Source organism: Astyanax mexicanus, chromosome 2 (genome assembly GCF_023375975.1).
Source record: "Astyanax mexicanus isolate ESR-SI-001 chromosome 2, AstMex3_surface, whole genome shotgun sequence".
In the NCBI taxonomy this organism is placed as follows: Eukaryota; Metazoa; Chordata; class Actinopteri; order Characiformes; family Acestrorhamphidae; genus Astyanax; species Astyanax mexicanus.
In genome coordinates this window covers 43,309,340-43,335,017 of record NC_064409.1, presented here as the reverse complement: position 1 = coordinate 43,335,017, position 25,678 = coordinate 43,309,340, and the positions used below count along the sequence as shown (strand labels likewise).

Below are 25,678 nucleotides of genomic sequence, written 5' to 3'. Positions count from 1 at the left end.
TAAAGACGGGCTTCACTGATTAATCATTACGGAGACGTGTCAGCAGGAGTTTGCTTCAGTGCTGAATCTTCTTCAGTTCTGAATTCCTGTCATGTCTCCTCTCTGTAAACAGCACAGAGATGCTGAGTGTTTATTTACCTCAGTGCAATGCTCGTAAAAAAAAGCTCTCCGTCGCAACTGTATGAATAATAATGTTTAAGGTCTGAATACAATCCTACGGTGGGACCTTTCATGTAAATATCTTATTTATGATATGTGTACCGAAGAAGTGTTTTCGGAAGTGTATTCTTGAAAATAGAGGAAACACACACTGAAGTTCACTGGAGTGATGCAATAGATGAAAAAGGGTTACCTAAGAAAAACTGTAACTGAATGTGTCCCTAAAAAACATGGACTTTCCTAGGGATAAAAAAAAAGTCTTGAATGAATTAAGTTCAACTTATATAGCGCCTTTCTAGAAACCCAAGTACGCTACAATTTACATGTTTTTTTACACAGAAGCACATTACACATCAACACACATCCACACACTGGTGAGAAGTGGCAGCCAATAGTGCACAGCATACTCTCAACCGGAAACAACTGTTCATCTGGGCAACCAACTGCATCGGGCTCAACAGCATTTACCCAGCACAGAGTGCCAATCCATATCTGGGCACAGTCATACATACATTTACACACACACAAACACCACAACACCCCACATTGCGTGGCAATTTAGAGTATTCAATTTATCAGTTCAGTTTAGAGTATTCCATTTTCTGGGCAATTTAGAGTATCCAATTTACCTGATCTCCTTGTTTTTGGACTGTGGGAGGAAACCAGAGTCCCCGGACGAAACCCACGCAGACACAGGGAGAACATGGAAACTCCGCCCAGATGGAGACTTGAACCCAAGACCCCAGTGCTGGGAGACGAACGTGCTAACCACTAAGCCACCATGCCGCCACGAAAAGTTCTAAAATATATATATATATATTTCAGCAGTCTGTTTATGGAGTGTCAGTATACCTTGCATGTCTCAAAATGCACAAAAAAACACCTTTTAAAGCAACTATTGCTGATGTACAAGTTTGCATAACTGCCAAGATAGCAATGAACATCTGACTGTTGACAACTGTCTTGGTTGCATCAGTCAGTAGTAGTCAGTGCTCTGTGTTTTCTGTTGACAAGATAGCAATACGCCAAACATTTACCAGAACATATTGTGAAATTGCTGTGAACACGTGAAGAAGGTACAGATTTTTTTTATAGGATGTTAGATTGGGAATAAGGGCTTGATGCATACAGTATTCCTCCTCACACATTTTCAATTTCATAACACCACTATGTAGACATGTCATGTTTTGACCTCTTTAATCCAAGTTTATCCAAGTCAAGGTCAAATGAAGAACATTTATTTTTATAAAAGGATGTATCACAGCATCCTTTTAGGACACGTGTAGGATTTCCATTGACTAATTCTACCTAGATGACCCAAATGACTGATTGTCTTGTCCAGTCCTAGTTTTCTGAAATAGTTTGTTAGGTGGGCATATTTGGGGCAGGCCAGGTTTTGAGGAGGGAAAATAATCCTCAGTTGCACTGATATTTCACTGCTGTTGGTCGTGTGACTAAAATGTGTCACATAACCTATTTGTCAGCTTATATATGGAATGGTGCCTTCTGGAATAATGTACCATGGCCAGTGTTTATATCGTTGCTGTCCAATAAAATAAAAAAAACACTTATCTCCAAAACAGCAACTTTACAGGAGAGAGAAAAAAAAACCTTGTAAACTTTCAATGGAAGTCAATGTAAAAAGAGTTTTTTTCAGGTCATTTTAAAGAGTTTTTATTGGTCTGTTCATCAAGAAATTTTGGCACAGTGTAGATGACAGTTTGTCTGTTCAAATAATGTAGTAAACTAAAAATCAACAAATATGTAAATAAGAAGGTACAGTATGGAAGGATTGAGTCAATGAGATCCAGATTTTACTGTATATTGCATCTGGTGTGATACAATAAGATCATAAATGAGTTTCAGTTTAAAAATAGCTTTGCCAGTTTATTAAAAAAAACAATTTCCTGTAAGTGGCCTGTAAGTGTATTTTGAAGTATTATATGAGAATACAATATTAAAGATTATAATTAAAGTATTTCAAGCTTAAGTGTTTGTATTATAGGGTATTTCCCCCATTCATTTTAAGAGTATTAGAGCATACTGTGATTTTGCTGTGCTTTCTGTATCCTGAGCAGCACTGACATATCTTGGTCTGCAGTTGGGAATCACTATTAATGCATGTTAATGTGAATTGATCTGGCCCTTCAGTATAACTTTTCAGTTAATAAAATGGATAACTTGATTCATCTAAACATCAATATTTCATTACAAGTGTAGGGGGCAGGAAAGCCCCTCGGACTGTACAGGGGCGGTACAGCAGTTTCAGCCTTTTCTTTTTTCATACCTATTTATGCATTTGCAATTATAGACTTATTATTAAATCATTGCAGTCAATTTATCATTTAATAAAATATATTACTGCTAAACTCCATTCTGTTTAAGTTCTTAGACTCCACACATCAGACCTTACTCTTAACTTGTATTAAATATCATAGTTAACATCAGTTTCATTAGTATGTAAAATCTAACAAATTCTGGCAGATTTTGAGTTAAGGTGGATTGATTCAGTTGAGTTATACTGTCTGCAGGGATCCATTTTAATTAAATGTGTTTGGTATCTTTAGGGTGTGACACTAATGAGTAATACGCCTTTCTTTTTGGCCTTTCCAACTATCTATTTGCATACTAGTGTTGCCCCTACCTTTACTCACCACCCATTAGCAGTTTTTCCCCCAGGCTACTCTCCCTTGTGTTCTCCTATAGTATATAAGTTGGTACTGTACAGCTGCCTGGCCTCAGTGTTAAAGGCTGTAAGAGCAAGTTAACCATTTCCGTACTGCAAAATCATGTCATCAATACCTATTACATGACCGATTTAAGTGTTTGATTGGCTAGTTAGCACCACATCTACACCTTAAAAGGTGTATTGGAGTATTAGTTGAAGTAATGTAATATTTTGAAAGAGAATATGCAATGCAATAAAACACTTGAGGTTTGTGCTATAACGTGTAATATTGGCACTGCTGTACTGCTCTACATCACTCAACATACTCTTTTACTCTATTACTGTTTATTAAAAGATTTTGAGTTAAAGAGAACATGAAAATACGATCCGTTACGACACTTTTTTATAGTTAAAATAGTTCCATTGCTGCTCTGTTTGTAGCTGTGCTGTAAACACTGCATTGTTGCTAGGTGTAGCATGGTGGCCTCTATTTACGGCCATTTCAGTCAAAACTGTAAATAAACGGTTTTCAGGAGAGAAATCTGTGTAGATTAAATAACAGTACTCATTTTGACTTTGAAAAAAAAATTCCCCTGCAAGACCTGCAGAATTACAAGGGTCCCCTATTTTACATTCAGCTTAAAATACCCTGCAATGTGTCTATGTGATTCAGCGCCCCACTCAAGGGTGTATAATGACACTGCATTTGGTTATTTGGTTTGTAAGCGCTGCATCGTTGCTAGGTTACCTGTATGCGGTTACAGTGCATTACTGGCTAATAATGTCACTAATAAAACGCCTCTCAGCCAATCACATTTGCAGGGTCGGAACTAATTGTGATAGAAATAAGCCTGAATGGTTTAAGTTATCACCATTTTAATGGTTTAAGTTGACCTGTCTTATATTTAAGTTCCATTAATGCAAACTTTTAATTTGAAAACAGTCAGATGATTTGAATAAGTTGAAGTTAAATTACATTACATTTAGCGGATGATTTTATCCAAAGCAACTTACAAATAGGGATGTACATTAGCAATAAAGGGACATAGAAGTTTAAGGTAAAAACAAATAGTGGGGCAATAGTGGGATAGAGGAGGAAAGGAGGGGAAGCAGGAAATGAGGTTGTAAGTAGTTAGTTTGTCAGAGTTGTTAAAATATGAAGTGCTCTTGAAGTGACTAAATTCAAGTAACTTAAAGTAACTTAATTCAATTACATGCTTTTAATCTGACTTATTTTTTTAAGTAAAGTTGGTCCAACAATTCATAATAAATCTCTCTTTTTTCAATGTGGGACTCTATGATTCCTAATGGTTTCTCCAATATGATTAAGAACTAATAATTAAATAATAAAGGTTTAATGGGTTTACTTTTGATCACACATGTAATACATACTGTATACTTCACTGAAGCTGAAGTATGATAAAGGCAGTTCAGGCAGAACTCTCAGTGAAGGTGCTGTCTCCAGACACTGAGCTGAATGTAAGTTTAGGCCTGAGATTAAAATAGCGCTCATGAATTATTTATCAGACAGATGTTGGTGAAAATGATCAATCTTCCCGATGATTGTAGCGTTTAACCAGTGTTAGTTCAATAATTGTGCAGCGCTGTAAAGTGTTTCATTACAGCCAGGCTGATCTTCATAATGGTGGCTTTACTCCGCTGAGACGCGGCTGCATTTGAACCTCAGGCAGACGGAGGTGAATCTATAAATCAAGGAGGATGAAGCGCACACTGTGATGGAGACTGAGGCAGAAATGATTCAGGACCCAGTGTCATATTAATTTCATACTGTAAAAACCCTTTACAAATGGAAGCATGAGGACCGCTTTAAACACGCTTTGAATCCGCAGTCATGAATCTTAATCACGGCACATACGTAGATTAGAGAGAATCCACAGGACGTCAGCGGTAATGGGTTAAACTAGACATGAGACAATTTACAGCAAATTGGATTCCTTAATTGGAAAGGATACTATTTAAAGTAACAGAGAAAGCAGCCATTTGAAAGGGCTTTGTACGAGCAGGACAGCTATAGAACACATACAGCTCTGGACAGAAAAATTGTTTCTGAATCAGTTTCTCTGATTTTGCTATTTGTAGATATATGTTAAAATGAACAATGGGTACCACTTTAAAATAAGACTACCTTTATAAAGGGTTTATAAATGGTTTAGTTTATGAATGGTTACTAATTAGGTTGTAAATGCCTTAAAAATCATTAATAATCAGTTATAACACATACGTAGAAATGTAAAAAGACCTGTTGTTTGCCAAATAGTGAACCCACAGCCACATAACTAATTATTAATGATTTTAAGGCATTTACAACCTAATTAGTAATTAGTAATTTAAAGTGGTACCGAACAATGTTTATTATTTAACTACGGACAACATTTCCCCCAAATTGCAAATAAAAATATTATCATTTAGAGCAGAAAATGAGAAATGGCTGAAATAACAAGAATCATGCAGATCTTTCAGACCTCAAATAATGCAAAGGAGACAAGTTCACATTCATAAAGTTTTATTTGGTGGAAAAAACCCTGGATTGTAATCACAGTTTCCATGCATCTTGTCATGTTCTCCTCCACCAGTCTTCCACACTGCTTTTGAAGAGCAAGAAAAAGTGGATTTTAGCGGGAAAAACACCTTTAATTGTAATATACAGTAACTGTAAGTAACTGAAGGTTCTGCATATGATACATACTTTAGATAGAAGTAACAGCTTTCATTAACTATAAGCATCTGATTCTAGTGTCCTTGGAACTTGATGGTAAGATGGTATGTACTTTACTGATGTGGAGAATAGCTAGATCTTCTCTCCTTCACAAGCACACAGACATTCACACACACACACACACACACACACACAGCGCTCTCTGGATGAGGAGGCATATGTTTAAGCTGCAGTGTCCCAGCTCCACCACTGGACTGATTAAAGAACCTGCCCACTGCAGCGCAACATGAGCTTCAGTGTAGTTTAATTGGTACAACTCAAGAGCTAAAGTTTGGCACTGTCTCAGTCTGTCGAGCAATGAATAAAGAGTTTCTAAAAACAGCCTGAGCCAAGCCCAGTTAAGTGTACCTACTGCTACGAGCTTGATTTGGACCCTGTGTTAGGCTAAGAGGTCAGTGGAGAAAGGGTAGAAAAAAGGCAGTATTTTATGTGAGTGAGTTTTCCTCTCAAAACCCTTAAAGTATTAAAGTAAGAACTGTATGAAATGTTTAGATTCAAAACTTTAAATTTAGTCATGTTTGTATGGGTTTCACTTTTTTATGAAATTAATTTGATAAAATCTAATTAGTTAAAAATGTGGTTATAGTCTTTTTTGTATTGAGAGAAAAAAAACATGTTTTTACCATTTGGGTGGCACGGTGGTTTAGTGGTTAGCACATTTACTTTCAAACTCTGGGTTTGGGAACTTTCAGTGCATAATGTAATGTAACCTATATGCAACTATGTAATTAAAGTTCAATTAATTTAAGTAATTACATGCAGTGACTTCTGTTTATGTGAAACACACACACCCCACTCCACTGTTTCCCTCCTAACATGTGATTATAAAATAAAACAAGGCCAAAGTAACAAAAGTACACATGATGTCAGCCTAGACCATATACACGGTTTTGTCTTGTAAAACCACTCCTTGTTGCCCTGCTGAGAACAACAGCTTCAATATTCAGAGTAACAGTGTTAAATATGTCAGGTCAGGAAAGACTTTCTTTATTTTATATATATTTTTTTAAAAACAAGTATTTTTGTTAAGGGAAATCAAGAAAAAAACATATTTTATTTTTCATAAAAACAATTATTTAGAGAAATGGTCTTTTATTTTTATAAAAACTTCTTTTTTCAGGAAATAGTTCAACTTTAAATGTCTAGAGATACATTGTTGCTGTTAAAAAGGCATTTTCCAATAAAGGGAGTATTGGAAAAAACTGGTTATCATTTTTATGTTAAGGCGGCGGGAGGTGGTGTCTGCAGCTGCTGAAAGTAACTAATAAAGTAACTTGTAAAGTAACTTAGTTACTTTTAAAATCGAGTAATCCATAAAGTAACTAAGCTACTTTTTAAAGGAGTAATCAGTAATCGGATTACTTTTTCAAAGTAACTGTACCATCACTGAATACATGGACAGTAATAATAATGATGCATTTAAGCACATAGCTTAAAGCTTAAATACACTGACATGCCACATGACAGGGACAAAAACTGGTATTACTGTGTGTCCCATGACTTTTGCCCTGTCCAATGGAAATTAAACAACATTGCACTGACCTGTGGAATGTGAGTGTTGGACCTCCTGCTTTGAAAGCAGATGTGATTTCTGCCAGATTTTCTTGTCCGTTACCATGGACAATTCTAGCCAGAAGCCACCAGTCACGATCATTACACACTGCACGAACACTGTCCACTGTTGGTGACAATATTAGCCTTCTACTGTATTGTTGTCATTTTGGATATGAAATATCCCACCCATCTGACACCATCTGACACCCAGTATCAGTCCTCAATTATACTCTCACTAATCATTCCGGCCTTGCCACTCACAAGATAACACCTCACAACTTCCCTTTAGATAACACTTCATGGTCAATTTACTTAATGCTATCCAGAAACTGCTATCATGTCATTGTAGAACGTAAAAACACTAATGCATATAATATATATATATATATATTTTTTTTTTTCTTAAAGGGACAACAATTATTATTTTTTAGTCACACACACACACATTTAGTGGAGTTATGTACTGACAAAGATTCATAGCCTTTTATTTATACATGATCTTTATGTTTCTGTTACTGTTTCTGCGTGTACATGACTTATTTTTCGTAATTTAGTAATTTTTTTTTTTCTAAAAAATGTAGGCTAAGCACTTTCAAGGGTCCTCCACAGTGCACTGATTCAGTGGAATACAGCCAGCTGCCATAAGTAATGAGATTACACCTCACTCCAGCTCAGCACTGCTCTGTTTGAACAGTCTGTGAGGCAGAGTGAGCACTGACAGGGTTAAAATATGAAGTGCTGTCTCTGCACTCATATCAAAAGCCTGCCAAACAAACACGTCCCTGTATGAGGGGATGCACAATCAGACAGTAGCGCTGTTCTTTTCACAACCAAAAGTGAAAATGAACCTTAGTCGTAGTGGCGAATCTCTCTGAATGAGGACCAATCAAATTGTCAGAGACAAAAGGCAACAAATGAGAGCAGAAGAGCGAAATAATGAATAGAATTTCCCCTGTATGTGTGTATGCGTGTGTGTGTGTGTGTGCTTATTGGAGGTGAAACTGAATAACTAATACCAGGTCAGAGCACAATTTTAGCTGTCATTTGGGCATGTTTCCATTCAAATCGAGTAAAAGTACAACTACTTTTCAAACATAGCCCCTATATTTAGTTTTAATCCCTTAAAAATGTCCTATTTTCATATATATGGGATACAAAACACTTTTTTCTGCAGTAAAATAACTTATTTACATTCTGAAAATTTAAGGGGTTTTAAATCTCCTACAGGACACTAAGGGTCCAGCCGGTTCACTCTCTACTCCACCTAATAATTCCAGGTCAATACAGGGATCAAGCCGAATTCTGCATGTTTGAAAATAGATAGATAGATAGATAGATAGATAGATAGATAGATAGATAGATAGATAGATAGATAGATAGATAGATAGATAGATAGATAGATAGATAGATAGATAGATAGATAGATAGATAGAATATAGTATAAAAGTACAGTCAGTAGTGTGTAATGGAGGTAGTGCAGTTGAACACAGTAGACAATGAACACCAGTTGATGTGCATATAATGAGGGTATATGGTGCCAGCCATACAAAAAGTGCAAATACACAGTTATATAACAATTTAAATTTGCAGTGCAAGCTTGTGCAAAAACTACTAGTGCAAGATAATGAAATGTAAAGGGGCATCTCTGAGAGTGTGTCTGCTGAGATGAGGGGTGTGTACATGTAGTGACCAGAGTTGCCGGAATGAAAAAGTATCACAGAGTCTTCAGTTTGCTGTGCTGAGAGGAGTTGAACAGTCTTATGGCCTGAGGGACAAAAGACCTTCCCAGTCTGTCGGTGGAGCAGGACTGGGACAGCAGTCTGCCGCTGAATGAGCTCCTCTGCCTGGTGATGGTGCTGTGAAGAGGGTGTTGAACATTGTCCATGATGTTCAGCAGCTTGCTGAGGGCTCTCCTCTCTGCCAGTGGTGTTAAGGACTCCAGCTCTAAATCCAGCACAGAACCAGCTTTCCTCACCAGCCTGTCCAGTCGTCCAGCGTCCCTCTTGCTGATGCTGCCTCCCCAACACACTACAGCGTAGAAGAGGACGCTGGCTACCACAGACTGGTAGAACCTCAGCAGGAGTTTCTGGCAGATCCTGAAGATAGACTAAAAATAGACAAAAAAACTAGACAAACATATTCAGGAAAATACTGATTTTGAAATGAAGTTCAGGACAGAGCCAATTTTATTATTTTATTCATTATAATTTGACATTAGCAGATTTATTTAAATGTTGTATTTATACTTTCTATTAAATTGCAGTTATGTTTCTTAATAATATTTCTTATCAAACATGAAGCTTTTTTTATTGTGATGCTTAAATAGAAATCCTCAAAATGTAGTGGTATAATGTCAGGCAGACAATTGACAAAATCCTGGCCTGTTAAGGGGTTAACCGCCTGAGACCTGGTACTTTGCTCGGTGTGCAATTTTAATTTCTCTCTGTTCTTTATTTGGGATTAATAGGACTCAGTGCTGGCACTCTGCCCACGCAGATCACACACTGCACCTAGGGCACCAAGTCAGGCTCATTAAAAAGCATCATAATAATAATGATAATAATAATCAGGGGCATCACCTGGCCTGGGCTTTTAAGTCCCTGAACGTAATGTTTGCAGCAAAGCTTCCAATTTTATGTAACATTTAGCTCATTTTCTTCTCGTATATATACTTCATATATTAGCGTTTACAGATCTGCCCCAAATCACTCCCTACACCCTGTACTGCCCCTCAAAGTGTACACTCTGGAGATGTCAACAACATGCAGAACTATAGAGCAAGATACCCACAAGGCACAGGGTTTTAAACAGGAACAGCTTTTGGGACACAGCCATATTTTCTGTCTGCCTACTCATGATCTAAAGCGCTGCCAATATGATCGGGAGATCGCTGGTTCAAATCCTGTTTATGCAGCTTGCCATCAGCTGCCAGAGCCCTAAGTAAGCACAATTGGCCTTGCTCTCTCCAGGGGGGGCGGGGTACAGTAGATGGCACTGCTCTTTCCCCTCATCACTCTAAAGGGTGATGTCATTCAGCACAGGGCGTCTGTGAGCTGATATATCAGAACTGAGTCGCTGCGCTTTCCTCCGAGCGTGCTGTGATGCTACTCGGCAATGCTGCATCATCAGCAACAGTTCAAAAAGATGTGGTGGCTGATTTCACATGTATTGGAGGAGGCATGTGCTAGTCTTTACCTGTTGTCTCCTGTTGTTGTGGCATCACCTATGGACTTAATTAGTCCAAAAACATATTTTTTTTTGCCTTCTACAATAAGTAAATAAACTAGTTTCAAACTAAAATAAAATCTGATTAGATTTTTTTTTTTTTTTACCTTGCCCATGTTTCTGTCTGAACTGGATGTAAAAACTTTTGACTGGCTTTGGTATTGCCTGAGTGTGCGCCTGACACTCTGGCTGAAACTCCACCCTCTTTGACTAGGTCTGCCTAACAACAGAGCGATCTATATTCTGATTGGCTCAACTAGAGTACATTATAATATGCAGCCAATGGATTTGCAAGCGTGAGAAATACCATGTGTGGCGTGTGAACTCGCTGAGGTGCGTGTGTCACACGCTCAAAGCATGACACTTGAGAACACTGCTCATTAGTATGTCTACAGTGCGCCAGGGCAACCGAAACATTAAGTACACACAAAAACTCACCAGTCAGGTGGCCTATTATTGTGAATTAGTTTCACGTTGAAGGAGAGCCTTTAAAAAGGATTTTTAATATGATGTGACACAACTGTAGCCGCAATTCCGTAATAGTTCGCTAACTATTGAACTAATCCTGTACGCGCTCCGTTTATGACTAAGCAACTTGTAACACCTTAAGCACAGCGCTGAGAAGAGAGAAGAGGTTAGACAGTCATGGCCCCGCCCCCCATAGTGAAAGTTATGAATTTGATTGGTTAGACTGTCCTTCGACTTTGCTAACAGACTCATTACTACACCCTTCTCAAAATCAGGAGAAGGGTCACACAGACACAAGGGGGCAGAAGCCATTTTAAAAAGCAGTTTTGATTGGTTAGAACAGCTGTCAGTCAAAGAAGAGTCCTATAGCAACTGAAAAACACAGACTATTGCTTTAAATTTGTTGCTGTTTTTTTATTTTTGTTAATTTATAAAATAAATGCTTACACTTACAATAACTATCATATATATTTCCTGATAAAAAAAATGATGTAATGATTTACATGCACCTATTAGCACCCCTTCTCTGAAGGGTTAAAAGGGCCTCACTGCACACCCCTGACCATAACTGTCACTCTTTGCTATGAGGAAATTGGTTTGGATATTCAGGAACTACCCGAGAACCACCAAGACACAGGAAACAACTGGGAACAGAATAAAAACCAAGCTGAATGTATGTGTGTTTGTGTGCGTGTTGTGCATGTGAGGTTAATACATTAATGTATGACTATGTAAAGTGATAGGGCATTGCGTGGAGGGAGTACTGTATGTGCTCTATATTGGTACACTGGTGGAATTTGTAATTTGAGTGAGTTGTGGTGAGGTTTCGCTTCAGAGGGCTGTATTGATTTTTGAGCAGGAGTCAGGCTGTGTGCATGCAGAGTCTAACATATCATCCCAAAAATAGAAAAATTACAAACAAATGGCTTCTACGATTTTATCACTTCGCAGAGAACAAAACGGAACTTGTGGAACATTATTAGATTATAGTGCCCTTCGGCTTTTTATAGCTTTCAAAGAAATTACTCAATTCTTGTAATTCGTCTTGCTGTTTATCATATTTAAGAGATTTTAGATTACACCAAAATCATGTTTTTCCAGCTTTCCTGCCCTGTTATAGCAAGCTGCTATTTTTAAAAGTAACATCTAGTGCAGTCGCAAAGACCATCAAATTTTAAGATGAAACTGGCACTCATCAGGACTGTCCTAATAAAAAGGCCAAGAAATGTTATTTTCCCAAGAAATGTTATTAAACCACTTATAAGGGTAATTTAATTGGGCAGCACGGCAGAGATGAAAAAAAAACAACAACTTTAATAAAACTGAATGAAATTTAAAGTGAAGGTTAACTCTGGAATCTTTGACCATTCAGAGAGGTCTGATGAAGTCTGACATGCCTTGACATTTTTAAAAAAATTACACCTACCTAAAATATTTTTTCCCAAAGTACTACATCTCTTTATTCCGCACAAACTGCTTATTAATCTAGCTTATTTTTTTATTCAAACAATGACTCTTCAAAGCTGCTTATATACAATACCAGTCAAAAGTTTGGATTTTGGGTTTTATTAAAAGTTTGTATGGTACAGGGGTAGTCAAAAACAGAAGCAGTGTAATACCAGCAAACAGGAACCACGTAGAATAAACCATACCATAAACAGGGAGACAGTCCAGAGTTCATACAGGATAGATCCAGCAGTAGAGATAATCCAAAACGGGTAAACGAATAAACAGTCCAGGTCAAACACAGTAAATGCACAATCAGAGGTACAGGGAGAAATCGGCGTCAAAGAAACAAGGTCATACACGAGAAAACAATCACAGAGAAAGTAACGCTTTGTAAAGTGGATAAACCAAACAATACGCGGAACAGGTGTGTGCGTGGAGTGTCCTTTTATACTGCAGGTAATCAGTATTTGGGCTTCCTGGAGGAAGCAGGTGATGTGTGTGTGATGTCAGCGGGTGGTGCGTTCTGGGTAGTGTAGTTGTCTAACTGGAAACCTCTGTTAGAGCTGTGTGTGGGAGAAACAGCCTACAGCACCAGACGTGACAGTTTTCTCATCCATACTATGGGAAAACTATTGTGTTAAACCAAAATACTCTGTGAAGCATGTAGGTGCTTTTATCTGGGTTGCTGTTAAGTTGCAGTTTCTGAGGCTGGTGATGAGAGCCAGATTCATCATAATGTTTTGATGGTTTTTGCCTAAGGACAACATTTCTCACAAATTCCAATCAAATAAAACTATTTGAATTTAGAGAAATCAAATACTGCAAAAGTTCATATTTATAAAATTTTAGGAGTTCAGATATCATTATTTGGTGGAATAAGCCTGTTTTTTAATTACAGTTTTTAGGCATCTTGGCACGTTCTCCTCCACCAGTCTTACACACTGCTTTTGGATAACTTTATGTTTACCACTTCTGGAGAAAAATCCCAGCAGTACAGCTTGTTTTGATGGCTTGTGATCATCCATCTTCCATTATATTTCAGAGGCTTTCAATTAAGTAAAATCAAAGAAATTCAACATTTTTTTGTGGTTTGTTATTTTTTATTTTTTTCCAGAGCTGTATGTATACGTTTAAGCTTTCTAGGAGTTATATAAGTGTTTTGTCAGAAGCTTAGAAGGACGTGTGAGAAGGTTTAACATTCCACTATATATATATAACAATGTGTTCATTCAGAGTAGATGTGGAAAATGTATTGTTACACTGTGTTTGAATGAAATGTAAACAACTATTCTGCAGATACAACAGGCACGTTGTATTCATGCTGAAGGGCTCTACCACCTTTAAGAGGTGGGGGGCAATGAGAAGTGGATTTGAATGCAGTGAATTAAAGATGAAACCTTTGCTGAATGGATTTCGCCCACATTTTGCTGCAGGAGAAGCAGCACCTGCCTACATGAGCAAATCCGCGGTTAGCTGAGCTTAAGGAAATTATCGGATGGAAATTTATCGCCCAGAAAACAAAAACAAACCACATGTTCTCTCTCTCTTCATCGTGATTTCTTCTAATCAAACAGTCTATAGATCTGTAGATCCTATCACCTTTCTGCATGTCTAAAATTAATAGTCAGTGAAGCAAAAAGACAAATAAACTATGAATGTGTTTACTGAGGATCATTTAGAGTAATCGTTCTTTTTCTTTAGAGCACATCAAGAAACTTTTGCTGCACTGACATGTTTTTAATGAACAAATTACATTTCATATTATAGGAAAGTAGCTATTGATTAACTGTCATATTAGCCGCAATCAGCCCTGCTTTCTGCTGTGTGCGGGTTTGGAGAGACGCTGAGGTTTGTGACTGCGTTTCTTTCTCCGTAGGCGCTCGGCATGCTCTGCAAGGATGTTAAACGCTGTATGGCAAACATCCAGAGAAATGCTTACAGGAGCAATGCTTTACAAGTTATCATAAATCCATGCAAATAGAGATTTTATAGCTGCATTCTTAGGAGACTCCTTCACATCCACCTTGCTCACCCTGCTCTCGTGCTCAGCATTTCAAAGTGAGCTGGAAATTGGATTTGGAGTGAGCATGGTGGTGCATGCAACACCCCATTTCACTTTTACCACACTTTACTTCTTTCCTCATCCCATCCCATGTTTAATAAATCCAGTTCAGAAAGTCAGGATATCAAACTTACAAAGTTTTTTTTTTCCTGCAACTGCATCAGTTTTTTACCTGTATGACTGTATTATATGTTCTTAGAAATTAGCAAACCACTTCTGGTATTTTTTAGCAAGACTTTTTCACTAAATAATGTATTATTTCTATTTCTGATTTATTTCAGTGGGCAGAAATTTGGACACATTTTCATGCATTCAGTAAAACAACAGGAAAGCAATTGTCCATTGGCGTCCATTGTACAGTATACGCACCAAACGCTTTATTAGGAACACTTAAGCCCTATCTGGAAGGGATTCATTTCTCTTTTATAGGCGGGTCCTCTTTTATTTTGTTCCCATCTGGAATGACCATGTACTTGTTTTTCTCAGACGTCCTCTCAGACTTTTCACTGAACTCCGTGGTCGTCCGTTTATTTTATTCCCGTCCTGACTCACAACTCGGAGTTCTGTCTGCTCGCGTTTAATAAAATAGCTATTTGTCCACTGCTACACACCCTAATTACACTTTTGGTGCGCTTTTGGAGATCCAAGTAAACACAACAGCGAGTGGAAATGGAGGAGCTACTGAACGCGATGTCATGTGACCAAGAAGACAAAAAACTCACTGGTCCTCCTTTTTTTTTCAATCACAGTCCAGATGCAAGAGTTTTATCACTGAGTATAAGTGTAAAATATAATAAACTAATTCCCTCTGGATTGGGCTTCATGATAAAGGACCACACCTTAACATTTATGCAGTTTTCCAACTAGATCAACAGTGTAAAGCACAAAATCAGGCAAAAAAACTTCCCAGCAGTTTTAGACAACGAAAAAAGTAATCTCAGGTTTTCTGAGCGTGACAAGACTGTTGGCATCAGACAAGCTAGTTTAAGTACTGACCTGGGATTTTTAATGCACTCAGAATTATGTAATTGTAAGAAAAAAAACATCCACTGATTGTCTTTTCTAAGTTGATAAGCACTGATTTCCACTGATTCCACTTCTGTCAGCCAAGAACAGAAAGCTGAGTCTGCAGTGGGCACAAACTCAACAAACTGGAAAGTTAAAAACAGCTGGAACAGTGTAGCCTGGTGTAATGAGCTTCAATTCCTGCTGATGCTCATGAATGGTAGAATTGGTCACCAATACCATGAATTCATGGACCCCTCCTCCCTAGCATCAAGATTCCAGGCTGGTGGAGGCTGGTGTGTAATGGTGTGAGTGATGTTTTCTTTGCACTCTTTGGGTCATTGACCCTGTTTATCTATCTTTTATTGGATCTTTACTTGCATCTTTATGCACCATGTCACAAAGCAACATGTGTCTTTGTTGTGTGTTATGTTCTTAAGTGTCCTAACAGTTGTAGTTGAATGTAAGTTCATTGAAGTTATAATTATAGACGCTATAGGTTTGAAGGAATATTGCTTTAACCCATTATGATCTGTTACTTTTTGGTAACTACAAAGAAAGCAATGCAAACAAGCTGAGTTGTTCCTGAAATATACCAGTGAGGAAAAAATACAGGAACCACCAGAGGTTTAGCTGAGTTTAAGACAACAATCTATTGAAATGTGTTTTAGGGAAACAAATATTATTTTTGACATTATTTCAAAGAAAATGTTGCATCTTTAAGATTTTGTTCATTTTAAATTGAAAGTAGTTGCATTTCTAAGTGAGTAAAGGGCAAACTATTGTAATACATTGCATTAATGTTCTTCTGCTACCACATACATTCATGTTACAATCAGCATGTCTGGTAGGTCCTGGGACCTTTTTTATAGATTATAAAAGCTTTTCCTGATTACTTGATCAAAACCTGCACTGACAAATGCACACCTGCTTCCCAAGGTGCTTCTGTTCCTCCTGCCCATTCCATTGCCCAGAATGCACCACACACTGACTTCACTCACTCGCTTCCTCACATGGCACAGCACATGACTGATCACCTGAATATTGATTTCACCTGTTCACCTCACTATAGGTAACCCTTCACTTCAAACACACCCTGCCGAGTTTTAGATTGGTTCTGTCAGTCTTTACAAAGCATTTATCTTGCCCATGTTATTGTTGTATAGTCTGTGTTTGACAGTTTTTGTTTTTTGACCATGATTTTGCCTTTACCTCCTATACTGCCCTGCTGTGTTTTTGACCTGGACAAACGCTTAACGTTTAACGCTTTTTGCATTGGCCTTTTGATACTGATCTTGTCTGTTGTTGACCATAAGTTTGGATTGCCCATTTCTAATGAAGCCCATCTTTGTCTCATCTCTTTTTCTCATCTTTGTCTGGCCCTGACACTTATACAATGGCAATTATACAAGAGCTACTGTGAACATGCAGATATACACATCAATATACAAAAGAAACACAGAATAAGAACGGCAAAGCTATGACATTCTCAGCGAAAACCTATGGACTGTCACTTTGATTATATGCTTAGTATGCGTTATGAATCCATGTGTAGAACTGTTTCAATCAGTCATGGTCGTGCCACGTGACCTGCCTTCAATTTATAGGCCTTTTATAGGCCTTTCTCTGCTGTACTGCAGTCTTCTGTGAAAGTTGCCCACACAATCCCGACTGTCCTTGAAGTCGTGTGTACAAATTTGCATTTACCAGACAAGCTCCAGAAAGCCTCTGAATGAATGATCCCTGCCGCGGTGCTTAATGCGAGTGTCACCCAGCCTCCCCTGGGTGTGCCTGAGAAATGAGGGGATGAGATTCGATTGGCTCCAGATTAGATGAGTGCCGTGCCGAGATTGTCCGGAAACATCTTTTATAGCGGCTTCTAGCATCATGGGGCTATTGTCTCTGCAAAAAGGCGACGGCCGGTGAGACGCGATAAATTGCGGTCTTGCGGAGGGAGGAAATAGCTGTGTGCTGGGCATTGTTCGAGCCTGGCGGGGAGAGAAGTGTCTGGCAGCTCTGAGGCTCTGAGGTGAAGGTGATGGAAGCTCACGGAGGGAACACATTAGTCAGCCTCTCCTGCAGGAGAGAGTGCAGGAGAGAGAGAGAGAAAGAGAGAGAGAGAGAGAGAGGGAGAGGAAGGCCCTGCAACCGGGCAGAGCAGGTAAACATGTCAATAAAAAAAGCAGAGTTAAGGTGCGACAGCAATAAAATAATCCCAATGCTTTTAGGCTATGCTTTACTCTCTTTAAAGAAAAGACCAATTTCAGCCTTCTTCAGCTGCTGTTTCATCCCTATATCTGTCTTTATATCATACCCACCAGGAGCTTCTGTGAATGAATGCGCATTAGTGGATGTTTTATGCTGCAATTAATGGCTCTCTAAACCCTAAACCTTCTTTATTTAACTTCCACGTCATTTATTTCCTCACGGTGCGCCTTAATGAGCGGTCAATTGGCAAAACGAATGTCTCAGCCAAACATGCCGCACACATCTTGTGTGGCAATTGTTTCCAGCTTGCTCAAGCTTCACAGAACATATAGGCAAAAACCCCATTCAACCTAATGAAAAATAGCACTCTGTAATTCCCTATAGTGTCAAATTACAGCAATATACTAGCAGCAATTTTTCCTTGCGCCCCTGTATTTCTAATTTACAGCTCATTTGTGCTCTAATGTGTACCCACCGCTTTCTGGTGGGTGGCTCTTTTGCTGCATTACAACACATTACTGTAACTAGCTAGCTTGTGAGAGCGAATGCTTAAAAAAAAATCACTCCATCTGTAGCAGTGCTGAGTATGAGAGTGGGGTCCTATAGGAGTTGACAGGGGACCTCCCAGCATGCTCTGCGCCTAAACTTTTCTATTTTATTGAGGTAATAAGAGGATTTTTTTTCGATCAGATACGTGTTTGTTTACAGTATGTGTTTAATTTTGTTCACACTGCTGGTGTTGAGGAACACTGAAAAAAAAAGTGTAAAATAGGTAATAAAAAAAGTTTCGCAACTTCTTTCTGTGTTTTTTTTATATTATTGAATTTAATTTCAGATGGATTTAAGTAACTTCAACTCATTTTCAAGACTTAAAGTCAGTAAAAAAGAGTAAATAAGTGAACTGAACTTCAGCCAATCCTTTCTTTTAGTAACCTTTACTTAAATTCTGGATACAATATTACATAATTACAATTACTTAATTCATACAATATTATTATATATATTTTTTGTTAAAACACACATTCAAATATTTGCATAATCTAAAAGATTTATTTTGTAAACAGACCAAGACTCACTGTCTCAACACATGGACTGCATGTAATACATTCTTTTTAGTATACTACAAAAAAGTAATGTAATATGTGTGTTAACTAAAAATATTTAAATTTTAGGAACTATAATATATTATGAATCACAAATTATTTGAGTTATATTGTATGAATTAAGTAAATTGTAATAAGGTAATATTGTGAAATTAATAATAATAAAAAAAGCAAGTGCAGAAAGTTGCTAAACTTTTTTAAAGTAAATTTTATGCATAATTTTTTTCAGTGCACATGGTGGATAAGAGCTCTCTCTATGTTCTCAATAAAATTGCAGTTGCTAAACTGGACTTTGACTTTGCCCCAGGTGAAGCTACAATGCAGTCACAGTATATAGTAAAGAAAATATCCTTAACTATTATCCCACAGCAACAGTAGTACTTATTCATCAATAACACAATGAGCTAAACATCACATTCCACCAGTTAAATGAACTTGTCGCTTACTTGTACATTTTTATTTAGGTCAAACAGCAAGCGGAACATTAGTCTTAGTTTACAGGATGAATGAGTTTATTTTAATACAAATCACAATAATGGCTGGTATACCAATGCATGTACATACATTTAAACATATCCCTAGAGTAAGAACAGTGTGATGACAGTGCAAACTACCAGTTTGTAAATAACAGCTAATTATAAGGGGTGCTCAATTGAAATCAGCCAAGATAAGAATTGGACACGTTTTGCTCCAACAAAATGACTGGTAGTCCGCCAATTTATTTATCTGGTTTTGGCAGAAGTTGTGTTGTCTGCATACTTTTTAAAGTATCTTGTTATTTGATTTAAAATAGGCAAAATATTGTTTTTGTCACGCCTGGCGCTGAAAGCACTCCTGTCTCTCCCACACTCAGCTCTGCCTGCAATCTGCAGCCTCCGGACTCACACACACCAACGTTACACGCAATCCTGATGACATAACACAGCACATGACTCTTCCAGGAAGCAGATCACCTGAGTACTTACTAGCCACATGGTTTTAGCCCTATGTAAGTGGCTCATTTGCTCACAGTCATTGCTGAGTATTGGCGGTTCTTTCTTCGTACATCGTGTCTTCCTATTGCCTGTTTGCCTGTTTATCTCTCATTTGGACCTTGTTTTGATTCTTGCCTGACCTTTGATATTGTCTTGCTGTGTATGACCTCTGGACTGTTTACCTACCCTAGTATGATATCTCTTTTTCACTGCAGTTTGCCTTTGTTGACCCTTTTCTGTTTGCCTGGTACTTTTATTAATAAAGTACCTTTTTATCTGCATCTGCGTGTGCCTAAATTCTGCCCATCCATGACAGTTTTGCTTAAGAAGTAAAATATTTTGCCTATTAAAGAAAAACAGAAAACGGACCAAACTTTTTGAAAAACTTAAGAAATCAGAATCTTAAATGAGACAAACCGTGATTGGTGCATCATACTGATTATTTCAGATTTCGTTTAAAATGATTTGCTTTTAAGCTGGATAGATTTATTTTAGTAGTGTGATCACAATCATATAAAATATCAACAGACAATCAGAAATGGCAAGGTTTTTATAAAGAACACTACAGTTAGTTAGGTGAAGAGATTATACAGTAGCTGGTCAGGTGGGTTATCTTTTAGCCTAGCACCAGCTTGTTTACTGTTTCACTGCAACACCTACTTCTACGTCTTCTCCACAAGAATATCAACAGTGGTGGCTGCCCCAATTGGCCTTTCCCTTTTCTTCAGTCAGCCTAGTGTAAGCTTTTAGGTGTAAAATCAATCAATAATAAGACGATTGATAAGCAGGAACGAATAGGTAGGATAGGGAAACAGATTGCAAAATTAATTCTATGGAAATTCCTGAATATTATTGAGATATGTTTAGCAACAACTGAAATTCATGCATTTCCACTGAATTCATGTTGCAATCTGTTCCCTTTTCCTACCTATTAATTTGTGTTTGTCAGTCAACATATAATGACTTAATTTTAACATGGCGGCATCCAGAGAAATACGGCAAGATAAAGTTTGTATTAACAATGTTTTTAATAAATCTGTGCACTTTTAAAGTTCTCAGTGCCTCACAACTGTACCAATAAATTGTGGAGCTACTTTGATCTTGTTAATGGTGTAAAAAAAAGTGATTTCTTTGCAAGGACAACTCTATGCCCCTATCACTAGCATTGTAAGCCTGTTGGGAGCATTGGCTAAAAGCACAGTTTTTCAGAAGGCTGGGAGTGAATTAAGGTGGGCTATTTGACAAAAGTCATACTCATTATCATGTTTTATTAAACCCCAAGTCCATTTCACAATAGAGTTCTCCTTTAAAAAAGGACAATGTTTGGGCTTATGAACCCTCATTATTAATTTATACCAAGATAAATAAAGTTTTCCATTTTTGGGTACCCTTAAAGTTATATGCTAGTTTTGCCAATGCTCTGTAAGGCTGTTCTGCTAGTTACAATTGCTATAAAAGTATTTGTGGGTGGAGTATAGATAAAATCATTCTATTTGTACATCTTAACAGTTTACAACAAAGCTTTATGGATCATTCTAGCTTTGTTCTTACCATGGGTATCATTTCCCCCCTGTAAACATCCCAAATAACCCTATCCTGAGGCAAAATAGGTGTGTCCAGATCTCATTATAGCCTACATCCTCACAAACGGCCTGTTCTTTCCCCTCTTTTTCTGTCTGTATTTTCCGAAAAGGTCTAATTTGCAGCTAAGTCAAGTGTGGCGCGCTGAACTACATTGTGCAGGTCACCCTGACCTTCTTTACACTGAATAGAGCAATAGTGTAAGACTTTGCATTGCGAATAAAAAGACAATACAATTCGGTGTGCAAATCTTCACTGCACTCACAGACAAGGGTTATGATGAGAGCTATTGGCTGCAGAATACAGGAAAGACTTATATACTTTATATATATATATAGACTTTTTATATTGTTACATTGTTGCTGTTACCTGAAGTTTACAGTAGAAATGATGGAAAACACCACTTCAATTTAAAGGTCAAATATTGCATTTTTTTTCTGAAATCCTATATTTATGACGTTTGTTTGACTTTTTTGTATCACAATCATTATTCCTTTTTCATGATAACTTTTTAACTTTTCTTATTGATCAATATTACAAACACAACACAAAAATATTAGAGTATTGTGTGAAGAGCCATACATTTTACTAGTCTAGTGCATTCCAAATAAGAAAGCCTGTATCTATGGCAGGAGTCGGCAATTAAGTTTGGCCACGGGCTGGATATTTTTCAAGCCATTACGTGGTTGGCCACAAAAAGAAAAAAAAATCAGTTTTGGAAAATATAATGTAATGGGATGGAGTGCTACAGACTAGTGGCTCTCCAGCCCAGAGAGTTGTTGAACCCAACTGCAGAACCATTGATCTCAAAGCAGGTGAACCCAAGAAGAAAGGAAAAAAGATATAAATAAAAACATCGTTTCTCACGTGTCGTCAGGGTCGCGATCCAATACACTACCGCTGCCCCAGCTAGTGAATTAGGACAAGGACGGGAAAAAAACACCCTTATAAGGATATAGGGAGCCCAAGAACAGGTGGAAAAACAAGAATGGGCATAAACTAAAGTCACGCAGAGCGCGACAGAGAGACAGGAGAGGAATGTAAACAAAAGCTTGCAAACTAAGCATTTTATTAGTTTTTTTTTTCATTATCGTTCATTATAGTTCAAATAACCTCACGGGCCAGATGTTTCATGCTTGTGGGCCACATCTATTGCCGATCCCTGGTCAATAGTTTAAGGTGCCAAATTTAGCCACCCAATAATATTCACCCAAAAAAAACCCAGGAAAACATCCATATGTCTGCTCTTACCATTTTGTAGAGTGTGTAAACCAACCTCACATCATCCTTACCCATAGAAATGGCTCGGTTATGAAGCTCCGATGAAGAAGACACATTTTGTGATTGTGAGGCTTTTAGGTTAACTATTAGACTAACATTCCACCCGACGACACACAAGCACCTGACTGCTTCGTTTCACTGGAGAATCCTAACTGAGTTTGCCTTCAGTTAAAGTACGAGCACACATATGGACGTTTGGCTCGATGGTTTAAATATAGAGTCTCTGACCATAGACGCAGCTTCTCTTCTTTAAAATAAAGTGTATATGGATTATACGTTGCCTCACAACACGCTAAGAGCTATGCTCTTAATAGCTCTGAATAACCTCAAATAGCATGTTGAAATGTTGGGCTAGCACAGCAGGCTACTTAATGCTCAGAATCCATAACAGTGGTTACTTTAGACTGCATTCACTTTAAATACGATTCAAAAATAAAGTATATGATGTGAAATAATCGTAAAATTTGAGCACAATAGCAAAAGCGGGCGTGGCAAAATGCGGCAAAAAGGGTGGATAAGCACAAATACGCACAAATACATAAAGCATATGTTTCTAAATGTGCTGTTTTTATAGCTTACCCCATTCAGATCTGAATTATGTTCCAGTGATGAAGAAATATGTAAAAATGCCATTTTCTGTCAGCAATGCACTCCAAAGCAAGATTCAGTAAATTAATAGAAAGAAATAGAAATAAAATATATTATTAGTATTTTTCTTATGTTCATTGACATTAAGTTTTATACAACATTTTTATTTCACAAATCATTCCTAAGCAGTAACAACTTAAACAGAAAAGGTAAAAAAGTGTTTACTCTACCTCATTAGTTGTCATGATGCCATGCTTTACTTTACATGAAGCATATATTCATTTTCTTTTTTAAATGCAGTGGGCTGGGCTAAGCTGCTGTGTGATTGGCTGATAAAAGTCTATTCTAATTCTGATCATTAAGTCTCAATCTGTGTGTGCTAGCGCAAGAATACACAAGAAAGAAAGAAAAACACACCACAATGTCCACTGCAATGGATACAGGGTATTAAAGGGTTAATATGCACATATCGCCAGTTTGTACTGGGGAGTGGGTGGGTGATATATTTTCAAACTGTGTTCACGTACTACATCAAAGTCATATTTTTATTATATTTTCTTTATAAAAGTATAATTTTAAGAAACCTATAGGGGGTTTGTTTGTTTTCCACAGTATGGGCCCTTTAAAATGTTCTATGTAATATAGAGGGAGAATCAAGTTATGGATGTTTCTGGTGATCTTTGGGCTTAGTCATCTTGCTGGGTCCATTCTGTCTCCTTGTGCCTGGCACATTAATTCTAATCACTGGGCCTTCGATTGCCTTGGACAGTTTGCCGTTTGTTCTACAGTTACTTTACGAAGAAACAATGAAAAACAATCACATGAGGTGGTAAAGGCCGGGAACCGGCTTTGTACAGAGATCATATTGGCCATATGCTCTCCTGGGAGCTTTCACTGTGAAATCTCTCTCTCTCTCTCTCTCTCTCTCTCTCTCTCTCCCTCTCTTTCTCTCGCTGGTTAGTGCTCACTGTAGCTGAGAGAGCTGTTGACTTGACTGTGCAATTAAGTTCAGTCAGTGTACTGCAGAGGAAGCTGGAGCATACTTCCCACGGTGGAGAGGTTTTGTCGGGCAGGCCACTGCTGGCAGCTCTTAAGTAAATAGCTTTAAAAGCAACCCCTTGACCAAGTAACAAGCTCCTAACCATACAGGAGGTGGCCGTGTGTTGTGTGACCTGGAATTAATGCAATTCTGGAACAATTCTGTAAATGCAGCAAATATAGTAGTATATAATGGAAATGGAGTTGGAGATGGAGATATAAATTAATACTGTATATACACAGTATACTCACCCACGTACCAGGTGACTACTTGAGTATTGGCGGGCGTGTTCATGACATGCGTGAGTGAGTGCGATTGTGTGTGTCTGTGCATGTGCGTGTGGAAAGGGGGGGAGGTTAAGGGTCCGTACTAAATCCATAATCACCTCATCTGTTAATGCATATGTGGCTGCAGCGTGGCTTTGATCCAGACATGTCTGTCGGCACAATTTCCTGAATGAGCCCTTAATCTGATTTGCACCTATAAGGAGCACAACCTCCTCCCTGTGCATATGCATGTGTGTCTGTTAGTGTGTGTATGTGTGGACGTGCGTGTGTACCTAGGACACGGACATGCATACAAACCTGTGTGTCCATGTAGATGGAAGAAAGACCAGTGACCTCTATCAGAACAGACAGCTGCTATTTTATTTGAGTCTGCCTGTTTATGCGGCATGCTGCTATTGTTTTCCAGAGAGCTCTCTCGAGCAGATGCTTGAGAGCTTCCAGTGAGTGTTTTTAAGACGTGGCTTTTCTACAAGAATTCTCCGTCTTCGAGTCCAACAGTGCCATCAGGTATTCACAAGCAGTACTGCAGCCCTCACTGAAGCCACTGTGTCCCACAGCCTCTCCTTCTCTCTATCTCCATCTTTCTCTTTCTCTCTCTCTCTCTCACTCTTAAACATAAACTGCTCCAGTTCACAGTATGGCAGGACCAGGCCACTCACCTGTCTCCAGATGAGTGATGTCTGTAGCAGAGCACTCAAACATTCCCACAAGAAAAAGGCAGTATATGCAGCGGGTGGGTTTTTTGTCTGTGCCGAGTTTTCTGAGTGAATGAAGCTTTGAATTTTGATGAATTCTGCCCATCCTTTCCCATCCTACAACCCACCAGGTGCCTCAGTTTCAGATTAACACCAGCAGTGTTCATCTACGCCCACCTGAGACACAAAAAGAGCACTGTAAGATTGAATTCAGTAAATTGTGACACTGCAGGCGTTCGTTCAACCCAAGAAATATTCCTACTGACTGACAGTGTTGAAGCATGGAATATACAGCATTAGGTAGGTGCTGAGCTTTTGCTGGTAGTTGGTTTAGGGTGGTCTAACAGGGCTGAGGTGGGCTAGGCTGGTAATCCAGGTAAAAGCACCAGCACTTGACCAGTATAGTTTGATTTAACTATAGTGTTTTTGCATTTTATTTTGGTTATGCTTGTCCATGGACACACTCTCAGACTTGCTGATGCCTAGAACACTTTTTATAGTTCTACCATATTTTGCACTAGTAGTTCATTCACTAGTTAATTCATCTACTGTTTACGTATCTTTTGCACTGTTTATGTATCTTTTGCACTGCTTA

General features: G+C 38.1%; 1 protein-coding gene across 2 annotated transcripts in view; it reads left to right on the top strand.

Moving 5' to 3' along the window:
• Nucleotides 1–25,678, top strand: part of lingo1a (leucine rich repeat and Ig domain containing 1a) — a 221,161-nt gene that overhangs the window by 145,380 nt on the left and 50,103 nt on the right. The gene's annotated exons all lie outside the window — the stretch shown is intronic.